Source organism: Penaeus monodon, chromosome 27, assembly GCF_015228065.2.
Source record: "Penaeus monodon isolate SGIC_2016 chromosome 27, NSTDA_Pmon_1, whole genome shotgun sequence".
Lineage (NCBI taxonomy): Eukaryota > Metazoa > Arthropoda > Malacostraca > Decapoda > Penaeidae > Penaeus > Penaeus monodon.
Genome location: NC_051412.1, coordinates 29,175,953 through 29,176,292, shown reverse-complemented (window position 1 = coordinate 29,176,292; position 340 = coordinate 29,175,953).

Here is a 340-nt window from a genome sequence, read left to right as displayed (position 1 = left end):
ACTCATAAGCATGCAAGTGTCTGGAAAGACTTAGTTTTGTGAAAAAGCTTTGTGTTTGGGGAAAACTTGATAAAAATACTCTCATTTCCGCCCGGTCGAAAATTTTCCCCCTTTTTTTTCCGGGTTTTATTGCCTTTTTTCCAAAAATCGTGTTATCAAAACCATTGTATTTTGAGAGGAAATTTTTTTTGTATTTCTCCCATAAAACCTTTTTAGTCAAAAGATATTTTCGGTCTAAGTAGGGGCTCTTCGTAAGTACTGTGACGTTTTATTTCATTTTTTTCCGTCTGTATCATTGGGACGGGGATTGCCTGAAATAAGGCAGACAGAGAGGGAAAGC